We start from the raw sequence: 21,796 nt of genomic DNA on the forward strand, positions 1-21,796 counted from the left end.
CAGAGGCAACCTCCTCCTCCCTCATCATGTTTCTCTCTCCGCGCGAACCCTTTCTTTCTCTTCGAGCTCTTTAGTGGCAGCAGTGATGGGAGGTGTGACGGCGACGACGAGCTCGACGGTCAGGACCTTCAGCGGCGGTGATGGAGTCCTCAACGATGGTGGCTACTCCTCTCTTGCTTAGTTACAACCTTTACTTCATTAAGCTTTTCTTTCATCACATCCATCAATCTCTACTTCCGAGTCCCTAACTCGCTAATTTCTCTATCCACTTCACGTTTACTTACATTTACTCCTCTTTCACCATCCTTTAAAGGTATGATGACTTTATTGCTTAATGAGTAAGAGTTGTTGATTTTATTGAACATTGAATTCTCGGTTTATGGCTATGTTTTCTATTCTTACTTGCTATCCAAGTTTTCAAGTTTCACTCTTATCATGTTTGCTTGTTGTCTATCTTACATCCTGAACATTGTTTACTTGTTTCGTGCTACGTGCTTAATTGCTTATATTCTATTATATCCTTCTTTTCAGGATGTCAGACAAGGAAAAGGCCATAGCCACTAACTCCAGAAAAAGGAAAATCTCTAAGACCTCCACTCCTTCCCCCTATGCGAACTATGCTAAGAATCCACTGAATGAAATTGATAAGGCAAATCAGTTGCTACCCTCCAATGAGCCAGAAAAATTTCCCAACCTTTACTGTAAGCTTCGCCTTCCCAAGTATCGGACGAAGAAATTGAATATGGAAAAGAAGCTTATCCCTCCCAATGATGTAAGGCGTGCTATCACCTCTCGTATTCTTGAGTTGGGTATGGACTTTGTTGATAGGGATTTGGGAAACATCAATGTCTCATGGGTCAAGGAGTTTTATTGCAACTTCTTCCATCCTACTCTGGATTCAGTACAGCTACAGGGAAGAGAGATTATGATTGCCGAGACTGCTTTTGAGGAGGCATTGCAGTGCCGCCATCTTTCTGAGGGCACCTGCGCTCATCAGCAGGCTGAGGTCGCTATCCACTGCATGACCTTTGACTATGAGGCGCTGAAGCGCGTGATTGCCTTCCCAGATGGTCCTTGGGTCATGGATGCGAACAACACTAAGCCTAAAGGGATGCACTTTGCTCATCTGACTAGAGAGGCCAAGACTTGGCAGATGATATTTGCCCACTATGTCTTACCCACCACTCACTTTTCTGAGATCCCTATGGAGATGCTACTTCTGATTGGTTGTGTTATGGAGGGTAGGGAGGTTTATTTTCCTCGATTGATCCGACAGTGTATGTGGAGAGCACATATTCATGGCCTACTCCCGTTTCCCACCTTGGTTACCAGTATGGCCGCATTAGCCGAGGTCCCCTGGTTGGATGATGATGCAGTACCACCACCCCCAGATGACAATGACAAGGAGGTTACTATTCCTTGGGGTGGCTGGGTGCACGAGAAGCCCCCGACTAGATGCCAATCTAGGGCTAGAGCAGTTGTAGAGGCAGCTGGACCTTCAGCCTCGACAGCAGCCCCATCCTCTTCTACAGCAGCAGTAGCTCCATCTTCTTCGACAGCCCCTTCTTCAGCGCCTGAGCCGACTTACCTACTGGTTCAGCGTCTGTTTTGATTTCTGTAGCGCAAAAAGTGCCAGATAATGCACCGACTGGATCGGATGGATCAGGCTCTCATCCCCCTGGGCGCTGAGTTACCTCCGCTCCCAGACTCTCCAGCCTCTGATGAGCAGGATCATCAGGAGAAGGATGTTGATGAGCCGACTCAGCAGGATACACCTCCAGCTGCACCTGACGCCACAGAGATTCAGTAGCCCATAAGGAGCCGGTCCCACAGCCTTAGACAGAGTCAACACCTACCGGTGTACCGACCCCTAATCCTCAGGTTTAGCATCGAGGATGATGCTTAGTCTTAAGTGTGGGGAGGTTGCCGGTGGCACCATGAGAGGACCGGTGAACATTCTCAGCTACTTCCTAGTTATCTTATTTTGCGCACTTTTGTATACATTTGATGCATTTGAGTTTATTTTGGATACTCCTACTATTTTGGTCCGTTCTGGATACTTTTACTGCTTATTTTGGATTTTAGATATTTTGGATGCTTTTGGACATTTTAGATGTTTTGGTTGCATGCTAGATTTTTAGTGGATTTTTATTTAGTGGATTTATATTTTCACTTTTGCATATCTTTCTATTTAGTTGTGGTTGTGATTAGAAATTGTTTGTGAATTGTTAAGACTTAGTCACCTTTTTGCATGAGAAATTGGTTTTAAATTGAAAAAAAAAAAGAGAAAGGGTAAACTAAGGAAATTTTTGAATTTTTCAATCACAACAATGCTTAGTCAAATATTGAGATTTTCCAAGAAACTTAATTATAGGGCACCAACCCAATTGATTGAAAAAAATATTTTTAGGTAACTTGCTTGAATTCATACTTTGTGAAGCATGTATTGAGCTAAGAACACAAGCTTGTGAGACTTGAGCCTATTGATGTGGTTACATTTTATAACCACTTATTTTTCATTCTTGTGTGCAATTATTCTCTTTCTATGATTGTGATCCTTGATTTGCTTGATTCTATATGTCCATTTATTTCTCGTATTCATGCATTTATATGATTGAGGCCATTATTTCATTAGCTCACTTGTCCAAATAGCCTACCTTTTATTATCCATTTTTAGCCAATTTTGAGCCTATGCTTAACTAACTTGTTCTCATTTTAGCACATTACAAGCCCAAGGTGAAAAACCAATGAAAGTCCTTTGCTTGGATCTTTGATTAGCCTAGGCTAGTGAGAGTGCTTATTATTCAAGGTTGGTAAGGCTTGGGAACATTGGATGGGATAAAAAGGGTAGTACACTTTCATATTTAGGAATTGGGAATATATTCATGTATTGATTAAATGTATAAGACCTTATGCAATTGATGTCCTTGTACAAAGTATAAAAAGAAATATAGAAAAAAAGAAGAGAAGAAAAAGAAAGAAGAAAATGAAAAGAAAGCAACCAAAGGGGACAAAACGCCCCGAAGTGAAGCACAATAAAAGGAATCAATGCATAAGTGTTATGAATCAAGGAATAGAATGCATGAATATGTAAGAAAAAGTGAAGAATGGGTAGTTAGAATAGTTTGAACTTGTATAGGTCATTATATAGGTTAGATGGGAATGTCTATGCTAATCAAAGGTCTAAACTTTAGTCCACTTAACCATAAATAATCCTACCTTGACCCTAACCCCATGACAACCTAAATGAAAGACCTCATGATGAATTTATGCATGCATTGAATAGGTGTTGATTGTTAGAAAAAAATCAAATTTTGGAAAGCATGATTAGAAGGGAATTGAGTGAATTAACCCTTAAACACTCGAGTGAATAGAGCGGATACACATCCGGTGAGGGTTCAAAAGTTCAATCACATGTGTTCACTCATATTATCTATATTCTTGCAAGCTTGAATTTCTTTTGATAGTTTCAATACAATTATGGTTTGGACTTGATTCCTATTGATCTAGTTCTTGTGCTTACACATGTTTCCCTGGGAATTGATTTGTTTGAACCAAGCATTTTCATTCACTTTAGGTAGTTGCATTTAGATAGGACTCATGTAGTTTAGTTGCATCTAATAAATGTCATGCCCTTTAGTTCCTTCTTATTTTAGCATGAGGACATGCTAAGTTTTAAGTGTGGGGAGGTTGATAAACCCCAATTTGATGGTTTATCTTGTATTGGATTTAGAGTATTTTGATGACCTTTTCTCACATTTAACCTATGAATTAGCAAAGTTTTGCAATCTCTCCCGTATTTGTGCTTAAGTGTAAAAACATTCTTTTTAAGCCTTATTTTGATGAATCCTAATTCCTCTTTGATTCCATAAGATGCCTTGATGTGTTTGCTAGTAATTCCAGGATTGAATTAGGCTAGGCATGGATCAAAGGAGCAAGGAAAAAAGTATACAAGTGGAGAGAAGCATAAAAAGCCAAAGAAAAGAAACCAGCCATGCACGCGCACGCGCACAAGGCGCTCGCGCGCACATTGCAGAATCGGCCAGGGACGCGCACGCGTACCGTGCGCGCACGCGTCGCAGTCTGCACATGACTTCATTAAGGCAGTACGTGCCTGGCAATCTTGAGGAGTTTCTGAACCAACTTTGGCGCCAAAATGCATTAAAAGGAATAAGGAGAGAATGGGAAGGCATGAATTTCTTAGATCTAGGTTTAATTCATGCTTTGATTCACTTCTCCTTTAACAATTCTCACTCTTCTCATCTTCCTCTTTCTAGTTATGTGCTTTAATAATTGCAATTCTTCACTTTATTTTGGATAGATTGTTATTCCTTTGTTTTCTTTCAATAATGCAATTTGAGGTAATTCATGATAATTGTGATTTCCTTGATTGTTGTTGTTAATTCTTTGTATTCAATTGTTGTTAGAATTCATACTTGTTGTGATTTAGTATACTTTTCTTTTGTACCTTCCAAGTGTTTGATGAAATGCTTGGTAGGATTTTAGTATAGCTTTTGTTCCTCTTGGCTTTGGTTGAGTAATTAGTGACTCTTGCGTTATCTAATTCCTTTGTTGATCGATGATTAGAAGTTGCTAATTGATTTGAATGCCTCTAAAGCTAATCTCTCCTTTAGGAGTTGATTAGGACTTGAGGAATCAAATTGATTCATCCACTTGACTTTCCTTCATGGTTAGAGGTAAACTAAGTGGGAGTAATGGACAATTTGTTATCACAATTGAGGAGGATAACTAGGATAGGACTTCTAGTACTCATATCTTGCCAAGAGCTTTGTTAGTTGTTAGTTTATTTTCTTTGCCATTTATATTTCTTCTCTAAAATCTTAAAAACCCCAAATATAACTCACAACCAATAACAAGACACTTTATTGTAATTCCTAAGGAGAACGACCCGAGGTTCAATACTTCGGTTTATAAATTTAGGGGTTTGTTACTTGTGACAAACAATCTTTTGTATGAAAGGATTATTGTTTGGTTTAGAAACTATACTTTACAACGAGATTTCATTAGTGAATTTCTAAGCCGTCAAAAATCCAATCATCACTCCTCCTAGTACTCTCCCAAGCAATACAAAAGAGAATCCAAAGAGAGAATGCAAGGCCATTGATATAGTCAATATGGCCGAATGCAGAGAGGGAGGAAAGGACAAAAATCCTAGTAAGGAAGACCTCCTGGGACGTCCTCTGAGCAAGAAGGAATCCCCTATTGAGTACCTAAAGGAATCTGAGGCTCATATAGAGACCATAGAGATTCCATTAAACCTCCTTCTGCCATTCATGAGCTCTGAAGACTATTCTTCCTCTAAAGAGGATGAAGATGTAACTGGAGAGCAAGTTGCTCAATATTTAGGAGCTATCATGAAGCTGAATGCCAAGTTGTTTGGTAATGAGACTTGGGAAGGTGAACCTCCCTTGAACTAGATATATGGGTTCAGCAAACATTACCTCAAAAGAGACAAGATCCTGGCAAATTCTTAATACCATGTACCATAGGCACCATGACCTTTAACAAGGCTCTATGTGACCTGGGGTCAAGCATAAATCTTATGCCACTCTCTGTAATGGAGAAACTAGGGATCATTGAGGTACAGCCTATCATATTCTCATTACAAATGGCAGACAAGTCAGTAAGACAAGCTTATGGATTGGTAGAGGACGTGTTAGTGAAGGTTGAAGGCCTTTACATCCCTGTTGATTTCATAATCTTAGACACTATGAAGGAGGAGGATGAATGCATCATCCTTGGAAGACCTTTCCTAGCCACAGCAGAAGCTGTGATAGATGTTAACAGAAGAGAATTAGTCCTTCAATTGAATGGAGACTACCTTGTGTTTAAGGCACACGGCTATCCTTCTGTAATAAGGGAGAGTAAGCATGCGGAGCTTCTCTCAGTACGGAGTCAAACAGAGCCCCCACAGTCAAACTCTAAGTTTGGTGTTGGGAGGCCAAAACCAAACTCTAAGTTTGGTGCTGAATCCCTACAACCAAACTCTAAGTTTGGTGTTGGGAATATACAACATTGACCTGATCACCTGTGAGGCTCCATGAGAGCCCACTGTCAAGCTATTGACATTAAAGAAGCGCTTATTGGGAGGCAACCCAATTTTTATTTATCTAATTTTATTTTATTTTATTGTTTTTTTATGTTTTATTAGGTTCATGATCATGTGGAGTCATGAAAAAGAATATTAAAATTAAAAACATAATCAAAAACAGCAGAAGAAAAATCACACCCTGGAGGAAGGACTTACTGGCGTTTAAACGCTAGTAAGGAGTATCTGGCTGGCGTTCAACGCCAGAACAGAGCATGGATCTGGCGCTGAACGCCAGAAACAAGCAACATCCCGGTGTTCAAACACCAGGAATGCACCCTGAGGAGAGCTGGCGCCGAACGCCAGAAACAAGCATGGAACTGGTGTTCAACGCCAGAAACATGCTGCACATGGGCGTTGAACGCCCAGAACATGCATCACTTCAGTGTTTAAATGCCAGAATTGCATGCAAAGGAATTTTACATGCCTAATTGGTGTAGGAATGTAAATCCTTGACACCTCAGGATGTGTGGACCTCACAGGATCATCTCAAGATTTGTGAACCCCACAGGATCCCCACCTACCATATTCTCCCCTCTTCTCAACATTCATCCTCTCTTCTTCACCACTCACACCCATCATCTCTTCCCTACCCAAACCCACCCTACATATCGGAATACACACCTCTCTCCCTCTCCTCCATATCTTCTTCTTCTTCTTCTATTCTTTCTTCTTTTGCTCGAGGGCGAGCAACGTTCTAAGTTTGGTGTGGTAAAAGCATAGCTTTTTGCTTTTAGATAACCATTGATGGCACCTAAGGCCAGAGAAACCTCAAAAAAAAAAAGAAAGAGAAGAAGAAAAAGGGAAGACAATTGCTTCCACCTTTGAGTCATGGGAGATGGAGAGATTCATCTCAAGGGTCCATAGCTCAGTAATAGAGCATTTGACTGTACATCAAGAGAGCATGAGGAATTCCCTCATCAAGAAATCGCTGAGATACCTCAGGGGATGTATTTTCCTCCACACAACTATTGAGAGCAACTAAGGATAAGAGCACCAAAATCACTAGGGATCAAGCAACAGAGGCAAGGAAGAGACATAAAGGAGCTCAAAAAGCACCATTAGTCCTTCAAAAAGGCGCCACTCTCACTAAGGTGGACTCATTCCTTAACTTCCTTGTTCTTAATTCTCTATTTTCGATTTTTATGCTATATGTTTGTTTATGTTTTGTGTCTCTACTTCATGATCATTAGTATTTAGTAACTATGTCTTAAGGCTATGAATAATTCCATGAATCCTTCACCTCTCTTGAATGAAAAATGTTTCTAATTCAAAAGAACAAGAAGTACATGAATTTCGAAATTATCCTTGAAATTAGCCTAATTATATTGATGTGGTGACAATACTTTTTGTTTTCTGAATGAATGCTTGAACAGTGCATATTTTTTATCTTGTTGTTTATGAATGTTAAAATTGTTGGCTCTTGAAAGAATGATGAACAAAGAGAAATGCTATTGATAATCTGAAAAATCATGAAAATTGATTCTTGAAGCAAGAAAAAGCAGTGAAAAAGCAAAAGCTTGAAAAAAAATGGCAAAAAAAATAATAGAAAGAAAAAGAAAAAGCAAGTAGAAAAAGCCAATAGCCCTTAAAACCAAAAGGCAAGGGTAAAAAGGATCCAAGACTTTGAGCATCAATGGATAGGAGGGCCCAAGGAAATAAAATCCAGGCCTAAGCGGCTAAATGAAACTGTCCCTAACCATGTGCTTGTGGCATGCAGGTCCAAGTGAAAAGCTTGAGACTGAGTGGTTAAAGTCGTGATCCAAAGCAAAAAGAGTGTGCTTAAGAGCTCTGGACACCTCTAACTGGGGACTCTCGCAAAGCTGAGTCACAATCTGAAAAAGTTCACCCAGTCATGTGTCTATGGTATTTATGTATCCGGTGGTAATACTGGAAAACAAAATGCTTAGGGCCACGGCCAAGACTCATAAAAGTAGCTGTGTTCAAGAATCAACAAACTTAACTAGGAGAATCAATAACACTATCTGAAATTCTAAGTTCCTATAGAAGCCAATCATTCTAAACTTCAAGGGAAAAAGTGAGATGCCAAAACTATTCAGAGGCAAAAAGCTACAAGTCCCGCTCATCTAATTAGAATTAATATTCATTGATATTTTAGAATTTATAGTATATTCTCTTCTTTTTATCCTAATAGATTTTCAGTTGCTTGGGGACAAGCAACAATTTAAGTTTGGTGTTGTGATGAGCGGATAATTTATACCCTTTTTGGCTTTGTTTTTAGGTAGTTTTTAGTATGATCTAGTTACTTTTAGGGATGTTTTCATTAGTTTTTATGCTAAATTCACATTTCTGGACTTTACTAATAGTTTGTGTGTTTTTTTGTGATTTCAGGTATTTTCTGGCTGAAATTGAGGAACCTGAGCAAAACTCTTATAGGAGGCTGACAAAGGACCGCTGATGATGTTGGAATCTGATCTCCCTACACTCGAAATAGATTTTCTGGAGCTACAGAACTCCAAATGGTGCTCTCTTAATGGCGTTGGAAAGTAGATATCTAGAGCTTTCCAGCAATATATATAATATTCCTTACTTTATTTAAGATTTGATGACGTAAATTGGTGCTCAACGCCAGTTCCATGCTGCATTATGGAGTCAAACGCCAGAAACACATCAAGAACCAGAGTTGAACGCCAGAAACACGTTACAACTTGGCGTTCAACTCCAATAAAAGCCTCTGCACGTGTAACATTCAAGCTCAGCCCAAGAACACACCAAGTGGGCCCCAGAAGTGGATTTCTGCATCAATTACTTACTTCTATAAACCCTAAGTAGCTAGTTTATTATAAATAGGATATTTTACTATTGTATTTTCATCCTGGATCCTGGATTGTATTTTTGATCCTGTGATCATATTTTGGGGGCTGGCCATTCGGCCATGCCTGGACCTTCATCACTTATGTATTTTTAACGGTGGAGTTTCTACACACCATTGATTAAGGGTGTGGAGCTCTGCTGTACCTCAAGTTTTAATGCAATTACTACTATTTTCTATTCAATTCGACTTATTCCTATTCTAAGATATTCGTTGCACTTCAACATGATGAATGTGATGATCCGTGACACTCATCATCATTTTCACCTATGAACGCGTGACTGACAACCACTTCCGTTCTACCTTAGACCGGGCGCATATCTCTTGGATTCCTTAATCAGAATCTTCATGGTATAAGCTAGAATTGATGGCGGCATTCATGGGAATCTGGAAAGTCTAACCTTGTCTGTGGTATTCCGAGTAGGATTCCAGAATTGAATGACTGTGATGAGCTTCAAACTCGCGATTGCTGGGCGTGATGACAAACGCAAAAGAATCAAGGGATTCTATTCCAACATGATCGAGAACCGACAGCTGATTAGTCGTGCCGTGATAGAGCATTTGGACCTTTTTCACTGAGAGGATGGGATGTAGCCATTGACAACGGTGATGCCCTACACACAGCTTGCCATAGAAAGGAGTGACAAAGATTTGATGAAAGCATTAGAAAAGCAGAGATTCAGAAGGAACACAGCATCTCCATACACCTATCTGAAATTCCCACTAATGAATTTACATAAGTATTTCTATCCTTTATTATTTAATTAAGTATCTCTTTATATTTTCCGAAAACCACTATCAATTTGAATCCGCTTGACTGGGATTTACAGGATGACCATAGCTTGCTTCATACCAACAATCTCTGTGGGATCGACCCATACTCACGTAAGGTATTACTTGGACGACCCAGTACACTTGCTGGTTAGTTGTGCGGAGTTGTGACAAAGTGTGATTCATGTTTAAGAGCACCTAGTCTTTGGAGCCATTGTTGATGATCACAATTTCGTCCACCAATCGCCTGTCAGGTAAATCTCACTACTGCTTTTTAGATGGTTATACAAGTTATTTTCAAATCCATATAGCTTCTGAAGATCAGGAAAAGACTACTTTTACATGTCATTTTGGGACTTATGCTTATAAAAGAATGCCCTTTGGCTTGTGCAATGCACCAGCTACTTTCCAAATGTGTATGATGAGTCTTTTCTCTGATCTCATTGAGACTTGTATGGAAGTTTTTATGGATGACTTTAGCGTTTATGGTGATTCATTTAACCTTTTCTTGGATAGTTTATCTAAAGTATTGGATAGGTGTGTTAGTTCGAACCTTGTTTTAAATTTTGAAAAGTGTCATTTTATGGTAAAACAAGGTATTGTTCTAGGACATGTTGTTTCTGATACTAGTATCTCTATAGACCCAACAAAGGTGGATGTTATTTCTATAGACGGTGTGTACCCCAATCAGAATTCCAGTCAATTTTAAAGGCCTGCCACTCATCTGAGAGTGGAGGACATTTTGGCCCTCAACAAACTGCTAGAAAAGTTTTAGACTGTAGATTCTGGTGGCCTACTCTTTTTAAAGATGCTGCTGATCTTTGTAAATCTTGTCCTCCATAGAGATACTAGTATCAGAAACAAATTTCCCAACAAATTTCCCTTCGGCAAGTATACCGAATTGTCGTCAAGTAAAACTCACAATAGAGTGAGGTCGAATCCCACAGGGATTGATTGTTCAAGCAACTTTAGTTAGAAGAATATGCTAGTTGAGCTAAACAGAATTGAGATTGAGATGCAGGAATTTAAATGACTAGAAAGTAAATAACAGAAATTAAAGTGCAGAATCTTAAATGGGGAGTTGGGATAATGAGTAGGAAATTAAATGGCAGAAAGTAAATAGAATGGGTAAGATCAGAAATGGGGAGATCATTGGGTTTAGGAGATGTTGCATTCTCCGGATCAAGTTCATTCTCATCTCTTCCTCAATCATTGCATTCATTAATCTACTTGGCAATCTTAAGTGATTGGATCCCAATTCCTTGGCAATCCAATCTCTCTAAGCTTGAACAATTGCCCAATTCCTTGATTTAATTCCTCATGGGAAGAGATGAAAGTGTGGTCACTGACTATACCACATGTATTTCCAAATCAAAGTGTTGGAAGGATTAAATGTCACAATATCCATCCAAACCCCAATTTGGTCCAACATGAGAAAGTATTTCTAGCATGATTTCCTTATCCCTTTTCCAAGGTTCAAAGGAGATCCAATTATGGAGAGTTTTTTTTCCAAGACAACTAACCAATTGAATTAAGATCGAAAGCTTTCTAGTAAGATCAAGAGAAAAGAAAGAAGAAGAAGAATGAAAACTATAATTGATCCATCAAATTACAACAGAGCTCCCTAACCCAATGAAAGGGGTTTAGTTGTTCATAGCTCTAGGAATCAAAAATGGCAGAAAAGAAGAATCCATGCTAGAAGTACAGAAAAGTAAATATGCAGAGAGTAGTTCCCAAAAGTGCTAAGCTCCTCTCTAGTTCAAAACTACTCCTATTTATACTACTCCTCATGATCTTCTAGTGAGTTCTTCAAGTCTTGGATGTGGGCTCTAGACCTTGAGTTGAAGCGATTCTCATCTTTAGTGGGCCCAGCTTGCAGAGAAATATGAATTAGGCTTGGGCATTTAGTGAGAGTAACGTTGGGTAATATTTTGAGTGCGAGAATGTTAGTGGCATTCACTTTTTCCACTAACATTCCACCCTTATATACCCACGTTAGTTCCAACGTTAGTAATCTTAACGTGAATACTAACGTTTCTTACTCAATCCTTGGCCAACGTTAATGGGACTCACTTTTCCCATTAACGTTGGCTTGTGCCCCTTTTTGCAAACGTTAATGGGAATCACTTTTCCCATTAACGTTGCTTGCCTCTTGCCCCTACGTTAGATCTCACGTTAGCTTGGCTAACGTAGCTCTTAACGTGGGTCTCTATCACCTTCGAGAGAGTTAGTGACACTCACTTTTGTCACTAACGCTTCAATTGCCTTAAGTCCCTACGTTAGAACCCACGTTAACTAAGTTAACGTGGCTCTTAACGTAGTAATGAAGCCATCTCCCAACGTTAGTGACAAAAGTGAGTGTCACTAACGTTGGTTCTTTGAACCCAACTCCACGTTAACTTTCACGTTAATAATCTTAACGTGAGAGTTAACGTAGGCAATGCTAATGATCCAATGTTAGTGACAAAAGTGAGTGTCACTCACGTTGGCGTTGTTGATCCTCTTCCACGTTAGAGTTCACGTTAACTAAGTTAACGTGACTCTTAACGTGGGGCATTGCCTAGTTTCCCAATGTTAGTGGTGTTCACTTTTACCACTAACGTTGAGAAGAAATGTTATTGGAGTTCATGTTTCTCGTTAATGTGGAGTCCTCTTTTTCTTCTACGTTAAGTACCACGTTAACTTAGTTAACCTGGCTCTTAACATAAGCTATGAATGGCTTCGCATGTGTTATTGGTGATCACTTTTCTCATTAACGTTGCAAGCTCTTTGCCATCCCACGTTAGTAGTCACGTTAACTAGGTTAACGTGAATGCTAACGTGGTTCTTCCATGCTTCATTTGTCCTGAAATCAAGCAATTAAAGTGCATCAAAGCTCTAGCCAAAGTTATGAGATTATGCATCATCAAGTTATCATGCAATGCTGGCAAAAAATCTCATGAAATCATGCAAAATTCACAATAGTTGCTTAAATGAAGGTGTAAGTGTATTTTCACCCAAAACTTGCCTTATTCACTAGGAAAATGCATGAAACTACCCTAAAACAGTAAAGAAAAGGTCAGTGAAACTGGCCTAGATGCCCTGGCATCACAACACCAAACTTAAAGCTTGCTTGTCCCTAAGCAAGTACTGAAGCATAAGAAAAATGAATTGAAAGAACAAGAAGATAAAATGGAAGTAGCATTCCTGGTTCATGGAGTTTCATGCATAGCAACTTAGGTTCTTTCTTTTTAGGTTTCAAGCCTTTATCAAATCCCTAGTCACTCTCTTTATTGCATCCCTGCTTCTTTCTTATTGATCCTTCTCTTCTTTTTTTTCAAAGTTTATTTTTCTTTTTGCTAGGTTCTTTGTAAGAGGGCAACTCTTTATGATAAGCTTTCAGCCAACACTCCCAAACCAGTTGGTTTTAAGGTGCTAGGTGTTAAGACACCCCTAAGGACTTACTCCCTCAAGTCTCTTTCCCTCATACATACACACCACAGGCACATGGTTTGTTATTCTTTCTTTCTTGAGACCTTGGTGTCCAGCACCTCTTTGGGTTACTAAGTGCTCTGTAACAAGGGTTACTCTTGATAGTGGACTTTCAGCTGATAATCCCGGATTAGTTAATCCAAGTTACCAAGTGATAAGGCACCCCTAAGAGCTTATTCATCCAAGTATATCCCTTGTACATAAACACCACAGACACATGCCTCAATTTTGAAACCCTTGGTGCCTAGCATTATTTCTTATTATGTTCTTTTTCTTATTTTCACTTGTATTACTCTTTTTCTTTTCTTGTTGGGATCTTATTGGTTAGCTAGCCTCAAAGAATGTGTCTCAAACATAGGACTTAGGATGGATAGTTGCTTTCTTTCCTTTCTTGGTGAACCAACTTAGCTTACTAATCATCCTACCACAAACATTCAGAATGCACTTCACAAAATGACTCCACTCTTGTTTTTCCCATAACATTTTTTTTATTAACTTAAAGAGACAAGCATACAAGTAAGAAAGATGAAAGTGAGCATTCAAGACATTAGGCTCAATAACATAAACCTAAGCAAGGAGAATTAAATGCATAATTGAAAATTCTAAGCTACCATGGAAGCATGTTCTATTTCATACATGATTTTCCTTATTTAAAGCTTTGAAAAAGAAAGTAAACTAAGAAGGAACTTCACCACCTTTCACTTGTTGGTATGCTCATTCTCTTCTGCTCCCCTGCCATTTGTAGATTCGCTTTGTCCACTTGTGCTTCCTCTCATCCGATTTGCTCTAGCTAATTTCCAATCTTCTAGTGCCTTCCTTACTGATTCATGACTTTGTTCAACTCTTTCGTGCTCCACTCGTGCTAATTCATCCTTTACATCCTCATATTTTGTGATTCTTGGATGCAAAACAGGTAATTGTCCGACTAGATATCCAAGCCTGGCTTGGGTATTCACATGGTATCCAGTCTCACTCATGTAGACTCCTTCTGAGAATATTCTATATTCATCGAAAAGATCTGCTTGTTCTCTTTGTTTCCTATGCATCTCATGAATGTGTGCTCCTTGATGTGCTTGGATGTTGATTAGCCTTTGGATGGCTTCTTGTTGTTGATCATGTTTCTGATTCAGGTTGTGGAAGGATTCACTCCATTGTCTTCCTTGTTCCAATTGCTGATCCATCAGTTGTTTTTGCCACTCCCCTTGTTGATTCATCCATCTAAAAAGTGACTCTTCATGGCGATCCCTTGATTGTATTTGGAGCTCTCTTTAAGCCTCTTGATTTTCCATGCATTGCCTAGATAAGGTGTCAATAGCCTCCTGCAGTTGGTGCATGCTTAGGGTGGCTGAAGCTTGCTCTTGTGGATGTTGTTCTTCTTCAGCTTGATGAGCTGGCCTCTTTCGTACCCTTCGTGGAGGTAATGGAGTTGCAGCAGCGTGCATCCGGCGATAAGTGAGTGGAAGACCAACCTTTATCCACTCAGGGTTTTCATCTTCGAATATCACCCTGGCCAGTTTGCAAAGGCAGAAGATAGTGCTAGGATAACCCAACTTTCCTCCAGAGTCACTCTTCTCGGCGAGCTTCCGAATGCCTTGAGCTATAAGTTCATGAACCTTGATCTCTCCTCTCTTCATTATACATTGCACCATCGTTGCTCTCTTGAGGTTCACTTCCGAGTTGTTTCCAGCTGAGAGAATGGATCTCCTTATAATTTTGAACCATCCTTTAGCCTCAGGGAGGAGATCTCCTCTTTTTATAAATTTCGGCTTCCCCTTGGGACCTCTCTCCCAATCAGCTCCTTGCACACATATATCCTGTAGAATCTGGTCATAATTGGGGTTTTGGTCCATTCTCGAGTGATAGCTCTCCTCTTTAAAGGGTATGCTTCTCAATTTCAACACTCTCATGATAGTCATGGGGCTAAAGTCTACCACGACCCCTCTCACAAAACTTGTGTATGAGTCATCCTTCTTGTCTTGCCTAACTGCATTTGCATAGAACTCTCTTACTAGAGTGGCATTCACCCTTGTGACAGGGTCGGTGAGGAGCTCCCATCTGCGTTGTTCCACCTTCTCTATGATTTCTAGGCACTCGGCTTTTATGACTTGAAAGCCTAGTTCATAAATGATTTCCTTCTCAGTTATCCACCCATACTGAAGTGCATGATAGAAGGTTCTAAATCACACTTCATCAAAAGGAGGATGCTCTATGGGTCCCTTCCCTTTTTGCCTCTTGGAGCTTGATGATGCCATGAGTGAGGCTCAGTTTGCGAAGATGGTGAAGGCTGTGAAGTTGAAGATGGAATTCGGTTGATGTGAGGCAGAATGTGTCTTAGAGAGAAGGGAGGAAAGGTGAGGATATAAGGTTACGTGAAGGTTGTGTGAAGGGGTTTATATAGAGAGATGGCAATTGTTGAAGGGTGTGGATTGATGGTGTTGTTTGATAGTGGACGGTTGGGGTTTTAAGATTGAATGAGCACAAGGATCACCTCTTTTATGAGGGTATTGGTTCGGTCTCCAAAGCCATCCACTCCCAATGTTGCATGGCAACACTTCCAAGGACATTCCCTATGAAGACAAGTGTGAAATTCCCTTGGTGTAGTGGCTGAATCCTTCTTCCTCAATTGTCCTATCAAGTACCATCAATGTCCTTTTTGATTCCCTATACACGAAAAAGGGAGAATGTGAAAATTAATTGAAAAATTGGTGGGAAAATGTGTGAACTAATAAAATATTTCTTTTTCTTTTTCTTTTGTTTCTATATGACTAAATGTTTTCCATGAAAGCAAATCAATCAAACATTAAGCTACCCATGCATGCACGTTGGTATACCAAACTTGTTTGTAATCACATGGTGCAACAAGTTTGGGGAGTGAACTTTCCTCATAAGGTGTGTTCAAACCACACTTGGTGTGCTTTGAACACCAAACTTATCATGTACTATAAGTTACATGTAGAGGGGCTTTATGTTAGTTGTCAAGATTAATTTGAACTTCCATGGAAATTACCTTATTGCTGTTTTTAGAAATTTAAGAAAGGAGTTATAGAACATGGGTTACCTCCCATGAAGCGCTTCTTTAACATCATTAGCTTGACGTTTGGTTCTTGTCAAGGTGGCTGATAGTGCTTGAAGTCCTCCCCTCTTGCAGTGAACCTATGTCCATTAGCTTTGTTGATAAGCTCCATATGCTCTAAGGACATGATTTTGTTGATGGTATATACTGGGGGAAGCTGAGATGGAATAGTGGGGAGGTGAGGTGGTATAGATGGAAAGTATGTAGAAATCACTTCATCACCTGGTGAGAAATTTTTTGTAGGAATTTTCTTATTTCTCCATCCCCTTGGAACCCTTTTTTTTCATTGATGTTGTCCTGTTTTCTATGGATTCTTTCTCTAGTGGATTCTTATTATTGATCTTGCATGACTCTGATGGTTCTGGTTCCCCTTGGATCATCTTTGAACATGGTTCTTCTTGACTATATGGCTTCCCAACTAATGGGGCTTCCAATTGTGTTGTTTGTGCTTCCTTGTTTGGCTCCTCCATCAACTTATTGTCTTCATGATCTGCTTCTTGTGAGAGGTTGAAAACATTGAAAGTGAGCTTCTCATCATGTATTCTCAACACTAACTCTCCTCGTTCTACATATATGAGTGCTCTAGCTGTGGCTAGGAATGGTCTTCCCAAAATGATGGGGTAAATAGGATTCTCATCCATTTCCAGAACAACAAAATCTGTGGGAAGATAGTAGCTCCCAACATTCACCAGCACATTTTCAACCACCCCTACTGCTTGTTTTTGAGTTTTGTCAGCCAATCTGATAATTACATCAGTAGGAGTTAGTTCATTGATTTGAAGCTTCTTCATGAGGGAGAGAGGCATTAGGTTGATGCTTGCTCCCAAGTCACAAAGACCTTTGTCAATCATTGTTTCTCCTATGGCACAAGGGATGTGGAAACTCCCTGGATCCTCCTTCTTTGTGGGTGGCCCTGGTTGAATGAGAGCACTACAATCTCTTTTCATCTTGATTGTTTGTCCACCCTTCAATGGACTTTTTCTGGCTAGTAGCTCCTTTATATACTTGATGTAGAAAGGCATCTGTTAGAGGGCTTTAATGAATGGTATATTTACATCTAGAGATGCAAACATATCAAGAAACCTTGAGTATATTCTCCTTGCTACACCACCTTTAAGCCTGTGGGGAAAATGTGCATATGGGTTCAATACCTCCTTCTTCTTTAGCTCTTCCTTGGATGTAAGCTGAGTTGCATAGCTTTCTTCCTCCTGGCTTTCCTTTTGGTTATTTTGGAGGTGTTCTACTCCATTCATACTCCCCTCATCACTTGTGGTTATCATTTTTCATTCTTCCCATCTCACTTTCTTTGTTTCTCCTCTTGGATTCTTCTCTGTATCACTGGGGAATCCATCAGTGGGTTTGGGAATTTGTTGAGATAGGTACCATACTTGGGACTCCAATCTCTTGATGTTTTCTCCTTGGTTCTTGATATTAGCTCGCACTTCTTCCTTAAACACTTTATTGTCTTGGATTTCTTTGCATATGTTTTCAAGTAGAGCTTCAATCTTTGAAAGCCTATCATCTGTTAATGATGGTGGGTTGAGATTAGGTGGTTGAGAAGGTTGGTTAGATGGATGTTGGTAATATCTGTGTGAGGTGTTTTGATGAGTAGCATTGTTGTTGGAGTTGAAGTTGTGGCGTCTCTGATCTTGCCCTTGGTCTTGTTGATTTCCCCATCCAAAGATGGGATGATTCCTCTATCCAGAGTTGTAAGTTTTGGAGTATGGATCATGGACTTGTCTAGGTGAGTTTCCCACATAGTTGGCTTGCTCCCACTCACCTTCTTCTCCTATGTTTACTCCTTCTTGAGTTGGTGATGAGGTGATGGCTGCTGCAACTTGGTTCTCTTCCACCTTCTTGGTAAGATCTGCTAGCTGCTTGGTGATCATCTTGTTTTGGGCTAACAGTGCATCCATGTGGTTTAGCTCCATTACTCATCTAGTGTTGCTTCTTTCAGAGGGATAGAAGTAGTCATTCTCAGCAACTGTTTCAATGACATCTATGGCTTCTTCAATGGTTTTCTTCTTGTTTAAAGAGCCTCCTGATGAATGATCCACAGCCTTCTATGACTCATAGGAAAGACCTTCATAGAAGATGTGAAGTTGAACCCACTCATTAAACATCTCTGGTGGGCATCTCCTTGTCAAGTCTTTAAATCTCTCACATGCTTCATAAAGTGTCTCACCATCTTGTTGTCTAAAAGTATGCACCTCAGTTCTTAGCCTATTGATCATTTGAGGAGGATAAAATATTACTAAAAACTTGTTCACCACTTCTTCCAAATTAGTTAAGCTTTCCTTTGGAAAGGATTCAAGCCATTTGGATGCCTTGTCCCTTAGTGAAAAAGGGAACAAGAGCAGCCTATAGACATCCAGGTGGACTCCATTGGACTTCACTGTGTCACAAATCCTCAAGAAGGTGGTCAAGTGTTGATTAGGATCTTCTTGAGCACCTCCTCCAAATGAACAATTATTCTACACCAGGGTGATGAGCTGAGGTTTTAGCTCGAAATTGTTGGCATGTATGGTGGGCTTCTGAATGCTGCTTCCACAGTTTCCTGGATTAGGATTGATATAGGATCCTAAGACCCTCCTTTCTTGCCCAGCCCAGTTTGCATGGCCTTCTCTGGCATGATTATGAGCCTCTTCTTCATGATTGTTCTCCAAATTCTCTTCCATGTTAGGTTCGAAGTACTCTTCCTCTTCCTCAGCACCAATAATCCTTTTTCCTTTTGCCTCCCTTCTTAATCTCAAAAGGGTTCTTTCAGGTTCTGAATCAAAGAATGTTGAGACTCCTTCTCTTCTCCCTGTCATACAACAAACAGATTACACAGCAGGAGGTATAATGAAGATTATTCTTATTAGAGTAATAGTTAGTGTGAGTGATGCAATTTATCAAACAGTTAGTGGGTTAGTGAGCTGAATTATGATCAACTAAGAAAAAGAGAACAGAAAATAGAGAGGGTATAGGGGTGAGGAAGAAATTAAAAACGAACTAAGGTAAATTGACTGCATAATACAAAACGAATAACGAAATATAAAAAAATGCTCAATCTAGTGATCTTCTAACTTAATCATTGTTGATTCAAAATCAATCCCCGGCAACGGCGCCATAAACTTGATGCATGAAAACTTGTCTCTCAACAAATTTCCCTTCGGCAAGTATACCGAATTGTCGTCAAGTAAAACTCACAATAGAGTGAGGTTGAATCCGACAGGGATTGATTGGTCAAGCAACATTAGTTAGAAGAATATGCTAGTTGAGCTAAACAGAATTGAGATTGAGATGCAGAAATTTAAATGACTAGAAAGTAAATAACAGAAATTAAAGTGCAGAATCTTAAATGGGGAGTTGGGATAATGAGCAGGAAATTAAATGGCAGAAAGTAAATAGAATGGGTAAGATCAGAAATGGGGAGATCATTGGGTTTAGGAGATGTTGCATTCTCCGGATCAAGTTCATTCTCATCTCTTCCTCAATCAATGCATTCATTAATCTCCTTGGCAATCTTAAGTGATTGGATCCCAATTCCTTGGCAATCCAATCTCTCTAAGCTTGAACAATTGCCCAATTCCTTGATTTAATTGCTCATGGGAAGAGATGAAAGTGTGGTCACTGATGATACCACATGTATTTCCAAATCAAAGTGTTGGGAGGATTAAATGTCACAATATCCATCCAAACCCCAATTTGGTCCAACATGAGAAAGCATTTCTAGCATGATTTCCTCATCCCTTTTCCAAGGTTCAAAGGAGATCCAATTATGGAGAGTTTCTTTTCCAAGACAACTAACCAATTGAATTAAGATCGAAAGCTTTCTAGTAAGATCAAGAGAAAAGAAAGAAGAAGAAGAACGAAAACTATAAGTGATCCATCAAATTACAACAGAGCTCCCTAACCCAAAGAAAGGGGTTTAGTTGTTCATAGCTCTAGGAATCAAAAATGGCAGAAAAGAAGAATCCATGCTAGAAGTACAGAAAAGTAAATATGCAGAGAGTAGTTCCCAAAAGTGCTAAGCTCCTCTCTAGTTCAAAACTACTCCTATTTATACTACTCCTCATGATCTTCTAGTGAGTTCTTCAAGTCTTGGATGTGGGCTCTAGACCTTGAGTTGAAGCGATTCTCATCTTTAGTGGGCCCAGCTTGCAGAGAAATATGAATTAGGCTTGGGCATTTAGTGAGAGTAACGTTGGGTAATATTTTGAGTGCGAGAACGTTAGTGGCATTCACTTTTTCCACTAACGTTCCACCCTTATATACCCACGTTAGTTCCAACGTTAGTAATCTTAACGTGAATACTAACGTTTCTTACTCAATCCTTGGCCAACGTTAATGGGACTCACTTTTCCCATTAACGTTGGCTTGTGCCCCTTTTTGCAAACGTTAATGGGAATCACTTTTCCCATTAACGTTGCTTGCCTCTTGCCCCTACGTTAGATCTCACGTTAGCTTGGCTAACGTAGCTCTTAACGTGGGTCTCTATCACCTTCGAGAGCGTTAGTGACACTCACCTTTGTCACTAACGCTCCAATTGCCTTAAGTCTCTACGTTAGAACCCACGTTAACTAAGTTAACGTGGCTCTTAACGTAGTAATGAAGCCATCTTCCAACGTTAGTGACAAAAGTGAGTGTCACTAACGTTGGTTCTTTGAACCCAACTCCACGTTAACTGTCACGTTAACAATCTTAACGTGAGAGTTAACGTAGGCAATGCTAATGATCCAACGTTAGTGACAAAAGTGAGTGTCACTAATGTTGGCGTTGTTGATCCTCTTCCACGTTAGAGTTCACGTTAACTAAGTTAACGTGACTCTTAACGTGGGGCATTGCCTAGTTTCCCAACGTTAGTGGTGTTGACTTTTACCACTAACGTTGAGGAGAAACGTTATTGGAGTTCATGTTCCTCGTTAACATAGAGTCTTCTTTTTTTTCTACGTTAAGTACCACGTTAACTTAGTTAACGTGGCTCTTAACGTAAGCTCTGAATGGTTTCGCAGGCGTTATTGGTGATCACTTTTCTCATTAACGTTGCAAGCTCTTTGCCATCCCACGTTAGTAGTCACGTTAACTAAGTTAACGTGAATGCTAACGTGGTTCTTCCATGCTTCATTTGTCCTGAAATCAAGCAATTAAAGTGCATCAAAGCTCTAGCCAAAGTCATGAGATTATGCATCATCAAGCTATCATGCAATGCTGGCAAAAAATCTCATGAAATCATGCAAAATTCACAATAGTTGCTTAAATGAAGGTGTAAGTGTATTTTCACCCAAAACTTGCCTTATTCACTAGGAAAATGCATGAAACTACCCTAAAACAGTAAAGAAAAGGTCAGTGAAACTGGCCTAGATGCCCTGGCATCAATATTGCATTTTTATATAAAAAAAGGGGTTACGGCATGCGACGCGCCAGTGTCGCTGACGCACTCGCGTCATTGTGCCTTCGAAGCATTAATGAAAAGGAACAGAGAGTTGCGCAGGTATGAGGCTGTGTGCGTGCCCCTGGCACCATTTGATCCACGCGTCCGCGTGGATGACGCACT

The 21,796-nt window shown here is 39.8% G+C and overlaps 1 non-coding gene across 1 annotated transcript; it reads left to right on the plus strand.

Annotated features, from left to right (window-relative positions):
* The first annotated feature begins 18,374 nt into the window (after window positions 1-18,374).
* LOC112804955 (small nucleolar RNA R71) lies at window positions 18,375-18,482 on the plus strand. The gene has a single exon (XR_003203571.1). It is a non-coding gene; the product is annotated as a small nucleolar RNA R71 (small nucleolar RNA).
* The last annotated feature ends 3,314 nt before the right edge of the window (window positions 18,483-21,796 follow it).

Source organism: Arachis hypogaea, chromosome 5 (assembly GCF_003086295.3).
Source record: "Arachis hypogaea cultivar Tifrunner chromosome 5, arahy.Tifrunner.gnm2.J5K5, whole genome shotgun sequence".
Lineage (NCBI taxonomy): Eukaryota > Viridiplantae > Streptophyta > Magnoliopsida > Fabales > Fabaceae > Arachis > Arachis hypogaea.